The 7919-nt window shown below is 34.4% G+C and overlaps 1 non-coding gene across 1 annotated transcript; it reads right to left on the reverse strand.

Moving 5' to 3' along the window:
- Positions 1-3394: 3394 nt before the first annotated feature.
- On the reverse strand, positions 3395-3467 carry Trnaa-agc. Its single transcript has one exon. It is a non-coding gene; the product is annotated as a tRNA-Ala (tRNA).
- Positions 3468-7919: the final 4452 nt, after the last annotated feature.

Here is a 7919-nt window from a genome sequence, read left to right on the forward strand (position 1 = left end):
CACATCAGGCAATTCAATATCAAGTGTGTAATGTATTCCAATGACTAGCGTATTATTTCATACTTTGTATTATTATTATTACATATGAATAAACAGGTAAATTTAACTTACATCAACAGTGGTTACTTTTGTCGGAAGCCACTTGTTTCGAGTTTGTTCTGACAGTCTGACAAGGATCACGGCGGAGGAAGAAACAGCAATATGCTGAGACTCTTTTCATCCACATATTATTACCAATCAGAGAAGAGATGGAAAAAAAATTGTTTGTTGGTTTTAAACGTTAAAACGTTGTACTTTTTCAAATAAGCGTGCTTATAAAAGCGCTTTTCACTTGAACTTTTTTTTTATTTGGAACTTGCAAAATAACTTACTAAGAATGTTCAACCGCATAGACTTTACGTTAAAAGAGCTTACAACATTGCGTGCCCTAAGTGCGACGTCGTAGCACGAGACGCATCGTCGTATTATGTTTATGTGTAAGAGCCGTAAAAGTTTTGAGATAAGTAAGTTTATTTGGAAATCACGAGTTTTATTTTTATTTAAGACACTATTATTCACATTGATGAATTAATTTATTTAGCAAACATAGATGGCAGGAGATGACAGTTAGGCACGTTGTAAAATTGTTGAGTATCGAAATGAACAACGACGCTTTCAACTTAAAATTAAAAGCATACTTGTGTGCTTACATCAAAAAGCAAACTTTTCTTGCTTGCTTGCTTTTGCATGCTTTTCGTTTAAACGCCCACCTCTGAACCAGGGTACCTATATTGCATGAGTACATCAAGATGTGATGAATAATATTTATTTCGAGCATCAAAATGTTCATTGTTCGAAAATATGAAGTAAAATTAGAATAGTAAATTCAACGCATTTCGAAGACAAACTAAAAACGAGAACTAAAAAATATTTGGCAGGTTTCCACAGTACGGAGCAAACAATTGCAACAAACTTTAACCGCACTAAACAAGTACTGTAGGACTAGCACGGCACGGCGCGCCTTGTTCGAAAGCGACATACAGCGCCAGATCTATGCGAGAATAGCAGAATCTCGCGCTTTATTTGCTTTCGCATCGCGCTTTGTCGTGCTAGCCGTACTGGTATTAAATGTTAGACGACCTCCGTGGACGAGTGGCTTTTACGCCGGATTTCATGGTATAGCCATCACAGAGGTCCAGGGTTCGATCCCCAGTTGGGTCAATGTAGAAACTAAATTTTCTATATTGCCTCAGATCTGGGTGTTTGTGGTACCGTCGTTGTTTCCGATTTTCATAACACAAGTGCTTTAGTTACTTACTTTGGGGTCAGAGCAACGTATATGATGATGTGTAATATTTATTATTAATATTAGTATATTTGAAGCAGGTAAGCTGATTTAAAGCCTCAGTAAATGCTGCAACGCAAGAAAATTTTCTTCCTACATCCACTACGTTGGAAAATAAAGTTCTTAGTCAAGCCGATTAGAATGTTGTTATGTGGTTCTTTCAACATTTGTCTATTATACAAGTTGTAACATATAGCGCGTACATAATAATATTAATTTACGAAAAAAGATGTTGCTTCACCAAACAAACATCCGTTGGACCAGTCATAGGTTTATTTGCTGTTGTTTTAAAGTTGTTTGTTATCATGAGTACGATCATCAGTAGAAATATTTTTTGAGACGACGCGATGTTGTATGGGTAAACGAGCCCGTCGAATCACTTTAAATTGAACTCTTTGCCGCTTGTGATAAGAGCGGACCAAAGTTCGATCAAGCTTGTTGTGCTCTTGATTATCTGTACGTGTTCATCTGATTTTGTGCCGCGACCTATTCCGCGTAGAATAATTTTAACTATGTAACTCTGATGTAAACTCACAAACAGAAGGGACCTTGATAGAAATAGCGTATCTTTCGACGCATACCGCGATAAGTGACACCGCGATTATGATAAAATGTATTCTCCTGATGTATATTATTTCTGCGGTTGTGGTTGATAATGAACTAGAACACTTTGACATATAAATTATTTATTTTATGAAATTTTCGATATGATTTTCTCCTTGTTGTTTGTATTATTCTCGGAACGTTGGTAGGTAAAGCATTAGAGTAACAATTATTATAATTAATCGTGTAATAAATACGTACCTTTACCTAGAAAGCGTTTTTGTGGGTGAAGAAACAAAATTGTTACATTATGCATGATTTGCTAAGCATATCTATAAATAAGTATAAGCTCACACTGACCTTTGTTCGAGAAGTTCGGATAAAAAAAAGGTACATGTTACGTTGTTATTCACGTCTCTCGTATATAAATATCCGTTATTTTTTGGTTCCATTATCATGATGTGCTCGTTTCATTAATAGGAAAAAAGAATAATTTCCGAATAAATATCGATTGGAGGCGGCGAGCTTCGCTCCCGGTCCCGGTGATTAAAATTAAAATTACTTCCTAAATTCAATTGCTATAAAAATTTATAATAAATTAAACAACTATTTAAAAAGTAAACATTGTGATAAAAAATTTAATAAAGTTTCAAAGCAATTTATCTTAAACATAAAACATGTTTTCACTCATTGGAAGAATATTTCAATGATATTCTTTTATCACTCTTTATAACATAAAAGTAATAGATTAATAATTAGATTAGCATTATGTTCGATCTGTCTCTGTTCCCAGACACTACGGCTACTTCAGGATTTCATGTTTGATGTATATCAATAGAATTATGAAGGATACCTATAATCTGGTCAAATTCGATGTAGAAAAAATGTCAACAAACAAAAGGATATGATTTTTTCATCTCTGACTCTTTCACAGTTACCACAATTTCAATATTTTCCCTCCAATTTAACTAGATTATGGATAATACTACATTTTGAAGTCATGTTTATAATGAAAATTGTTCAACAAAAATTTCAAATCACCTATTAAATGACATAAAAATGACCAGTAATTAACTATTTATAAAACTGTGTCTTCCCTAGTGACTTTTAGATTTGAAGGGAGAGATTGCAAACATTCGAGTTTTGGTGGTAATTCAAGTTCAGAATCGGAAATACATCCTGGATGATACAATATGTGGTAAATTAATATCAAATAAAATCTTCCTATTTTGTTTCTTTTCGTCTACCATTACCTACCATATTATTTTTATTCGGAACTCATACGTATCAATATGTATTTTGTAAACTTTATAATATTAATTGGCTAGGTAAGTATTACTTCTACATAACCCAATTACCTATTTAAATTCCAATTAAAGGAGTACCTACTGATAAAAAAATTGTTTTCCTATGCCATCAATGGTTGCCCACCAACGTTTTGTTATTAAACATTCTACTTCTAAGTTGGCTAGAGTTTAGTAAAGTAAATTGCAATAAATAAATAAAAAGTGTTTTGATCGAATTGCTTGGAGGCGCCGGGTATCGATCCCGGTACCTCTCGCATGCTAAGCGAGCGCTCTACCATCTGAGCTACGCCCCCGGTTGAAGACTTGGCAAAATTTGTAGCTCGTTGTTGTGCGACCGTGACTCGCTTACACAATCACCACACGCATGCGCGAACCGCGGAGCGCGCCCTTTTCCAGTCCAAGGTTTTGTTATCTCGTTGCGTACCTTCAAGGTTTATTAGCGAAGGAGAACGTGCACACTTCCGCATTGTATTAAAATATTGCCCTTACTTGATTCATTGAGATTTCTTTAAAAAGTAACAAATTATGTTTAAGAATTTTCATGAAAAATATTTATTTTATTTAGTAAGCATTGTGTTCACAAAAGGCATTCCATTCTTTATCGTATTCTTAGATGTAATCGTAAAAAAGGTCGATGCCTCGTCAACAAAGTAATTACACCCTTTGTGTTCCTATCTTGAATTTTTCTTCGAAACGTTCGTTGGTAAATTAAGATTTCGTGAAAAAGTAATTAGGGAATATCAGTTTACAGCTTTAGTAGAGGGAAATGACATTATGGTTCATTGTTTGTACTCAAAATAAATATTCGGTGTTTTATTTTTTAGCATATAGTATGTTGGTAACCTAATTATTTTCCCTACAGAGTTTTTTTTAATCGGACAGTGTGGGGAAATCTGAAACTATAAAAAATACAAGGAAACTGTAACAGGAGCCAGTAAGTCTTTTTTGTGCAAACAATTTTGGCATGTTCAATTTCTTGATCCTCGTTAGTTGTCCATATAAATGAATAAAATTTATCAAATTTTTTTAATGCTGATCGACTTATTTTTTTATACGGATAATTTCAATTTACGGGACGAAAAAAATCGGGACAGCAGAAGTTGGTCAAATTTCATAAAATGTTTTTCATACAATATTAATTAAGATGTGTACGTTAAGACAGTGCACGGGGACACCTACGTGTTTGTATGAGGTACAGGAGTACATTGCAAGTACGTATCAGTGCCATGACAAGTCCCATGGAACTTTTTAACAGCAAAAGTAAGTTTTATTAAACTAATTTTTCTCTAAATCGCATATAATTCAAAATGTCACAACGCTAATCATGCAATAGAAATTGCACTTTCTTTTATACAAAAATGGTGACGGGATTTTTTTATGCCATCAAGTGACGGGACGTACAAGTCGTGCGCCTGGTGATAAGTGAAACGACTGTCTATCATTGTTGCAGAGCTTTAAATCATAAATATCTGAGGGGCGTTGCCACCGCGTCCATCACCCTCAGACATAAGTTTTTTTTTTCAGTATCTAATGACGGGACGAACAAGTCGTGCGCTTGATGGGAAGCTTCACGCCTGTTCATTTCAATTGCAGTGCCACTCTGAGCTTTAAATCGCAAAGATTTGAGGGGCACCGCCACTGTGCCCGACACCCTCAGACATAAGTGGACAAGGCCCATGTGCCTGTAATTAAACCTGTAACCTTATCTCGCCCTCCCCTTTCCTGCTCCGAAGCACGCGTGCTGGCCTTCATAGTCACCGTTTTACAACTAGCCGTATTCTATCGCGAACTAAAAGGTTTGGTGGCATCTTCCTCTGTCGCACAATTGAGAAATGGAACTCCCATACAGGTTACGTATTCCCTCTGTCTTACGACATGGGGTCCTTCAAACGAGGCGTGAAGAGGCAACTTGTAGGCATGCAGGGTGGTCGTGGCTAGGACAGTGATTGTATCAACATTGCACCAGGTTCCTTCACGTTTCGATTCTATTTTACATTTTAAATCAGGTGGAATGGAGTTATCTTATTGACATGTATAAAAAAAAAATATCACCAAAGTTGAAAAGTCACATGTGCCTGTAATTTCTCCAGCACTCTTAGCCTTAAAACGAAACGCAATGTTCACATTACTGCTTGGTGGCAGAAATAGGTAAGGCGGCGGCGGTACTTCCATGGACGAAGTTTTTCACATGGAATTCTGCTGCTACTAAAGGGATCAGCCGTCAGTGACAAAGCGTAGTTATACATGGTCATTTGTAAAATACTAACAACCTCGCATATTACTAACATTATAAACAACAACTTGTTCCATGCATTTTTACAAAACATAATTTTAATAAACACAAGCATATATTTGCTTAGAGGGAGAACCTTATCTACCATTATTGACTACCAAATTGAGATTTTTTTTTAAATCTTTCACGTTTTTGTTGTATTATCTGAATTTATTAGATCTGTATTTGGTAATATGGACTTACATGTAATAAAAAAGTTCAAACATGTAAGGGTCCTCCTTGACCCCACCTGAGGTCCTGCCTTTTGCATTGTACCGCACAGAGTTATCATTGTTTAAAGAGACCTATTTAAGTATTTTTACTTTGGTACGAAAGAAAATCTGATTATAAGTATATATATATAACAAAATTTTATAACAATATTTGTTGTATACGTATATACAACAAATATTGTTGTTTATTATGTTAGTAATATAGTCCTGCGAGGTTGTTAGTATTTTACAAATAACCTATATAATTTAATATTAATTCAATGTATGCACTATACGGCACAAAGGAAAGTAGTGAAGAGACATTCTGGTGTGCGGCACTACATAAGCACTGTCCGTAAACGGATTGGGGAGATCGATACTGTTTGCTGCACTTCATTATTCAGTGCACTGTGTTGCAAATTATATGCCGTGAAGCTAATTACATACCAGTGTACAGTCAATGCCCTAAGATATAGACTTTGGCTTTTTTTTTGGTTGGCTAGGGGCAACCTTTTGGTACTGAGAGCTTTCTTAAAAAATTCCATCTTTTTGGTTGAAATTTGTATTTGTGTAATGTAACTGAAGATCAAAAAAGTTTCTTAATACGTCATTCACTAATGATGCAATAAGGAAGTCGTATCAAAACGAATGTTACCGTTTGCAGGTTAAAAGTAACTTCGTTTAACACTTTTCTTCAATTATGACATCAGAGATGGGCAGTGGGTTAAAACTTTCTCAAGTCGCCCGAGTTTTAGCACAGTGTTTGATGTTACAAATCTTTTTAGGCGAAAAAGAGGCAACTCCAAATACTAGTCTCCTTGCAATCCTGTATATTCTCACTACAAGGATGCACATTACGACTCGATTTTTACGAAAATCGATTTGAGTGCACGCGACCAAGACTTTTTTGTATCGATTTATTTCAGTGCGATTTTCAAGCGAATCGAGTCAGTAGAAAGGCAAATCAAATCGTCTAGATCAGAAAGTAATAAACATTTTCTAATAATATAATTAATTTAGAACAAAACTGATTTATAACAAATATTTACGTGTTACGTGTAGCTTTTGCCCTCGACTTCGGGCTTCAATGGGTTTTAACTCGGGCGATTGTCCATCTCTGTATGACACTGATCTATTTAGAACCAAAAAGTCGGTTATAGGATCAAGTATATTAGGGCATTGAATGTAGGTATGTGAATGTAAAAAGTAAATGAACAAGGGACAAGGCAAATATAATAAATTAATTATTAAAACAACCAAATATTTCGACTCAACAACTTTATATCAGTCACCAGTATCACAACAATAACCTCAGTATACTTAATTACAATCAGCGTATTTAAAATAAAGTACAAAATTCGTATAAAACACTAAGTACCTAATATCCGTGGCAATTTTTATATTTAAATATTCAAGTATATTACTGTGCAATTTATGAAATAATATTGTACTCGAATGTTAAATAATATTGCATTGTATCGTACGTAATTGAATACTTAAATAATAAAAATTGCCTCAGAAATTAGGTAGTGAACACTAGTCCGATGACCGAGGTAAGATATTTTTTTATATTGCCGTTACAAGCCATTGCGGGCGGTAAATCAGATATTCTGTAAAATTTGTTTATAAATATTTTTATAGATACATTCAAAAGTTTTAACCTTGACAATTAAAACCTTAAGTAAGTACCTGTAATTAAATAAACAGTAATCTAAATAAATACGTTTTATTGTTACGTCTTATTGACGTCAATACGTATGAATAATGCGTAAATAGAGCACAATAACGTGATTGTACGTCGGTATTGCCTGTCAGTCGAATGACCCACAACAATCATAAAATTTTGAGGAAGGTATTTTGTACAAAATTTATTTCCTCATTGATGACCAATTAAATGAGAAACTAGATCTAGTTATAATTGTTTCTTAGCTAATTTTCTTTGTTATCTTTACGATCGCTAGTTGTTATTATGATCGGACATTTATGTTACACTTTGTTTTATTTTGATGTACGGAACTAGCATGCAGCAACATATAAAACAGGTAGGAATAATGTAATAATCATACGTCGGAAAAAGGTGTTCACGTATATAGGTACATGTAAAGACATAGCTACAAGGAGCGACATAGACTTGTTAAAACCATCAAATATTACTTAATATTTATTTCGAATTTCGGATTTCCAGAAGTGGTTTTACTGTATCGTAGGACTCACTATTGACCTAGGAAGTTAAAGTTGGATTTTAAAGTAATTCTAATGGT

The sequence above is a fragment of the Hyposmocoma kahamanoa genome, unplaced genomic scaffold (assembly GCF_003589595.1).
Source record: "Hyposmocoma kahamanoa isolate Upper Pololo Valley unplaced genomic scaffold, ASM358959v1 78, whole genome shotgun sequence".
NCBI classification, from domain to species: Eukaryota; Metazoa; Arthropoda; class Insecta; order Lepidoptera; family Cosmopterigidae; genus Hyposmocoma; species Hyposmocoma kahamanoa.